We start from the raw sequence: 310 nt of genomic DNA, 5'->3' as shown, positions 1-310 counted from the left end.
ACACCTGGTCTTCATCTTCTGGTACGCAGTACTACACACAGTACACACACCTGGTCTTCATCTTCTGGTACGCAGTACACACAGTACTACACACAGTACACACACCTGGTCTTCATCTTCTGGTACGCAGTACACGCAGTACTACACACAGTACACACACCTGGTCTCCATCTTCTGGTATGTAGTACGTCCTAGAGAAGTCCTAGAGGAGTCCTAGAGGCATCCTAGAGGGGTCCTAGAGGAGTCTTAGAGGAGTCCTAGAGGCATCCTAGAGGAGTCTTAGAGGAGTCTTAGAGGAGTCCTAGAGGCA

The sequence above is a fragment of the Etheostoma cragini genome, unplaced genomic scaffold (genome assembly GCF_013103735.1).
Source record: "Etheostoma cragini isolate CJK2018 unplaced genomic scaffold, CSU_Ecrag_1.0 ScbMSFa_3991, whole genome shotgun sequence".
Classification (NCBI taxonomy): domain Eukaryota; kingdom Metazoa; phylum Chordata; class Actinopteri; order Perciformes; family Percidae; genus Etheostoma; species Etheostoma cragini.
This window is presented reverse-complemented; position numbering follows the sequence as displayed.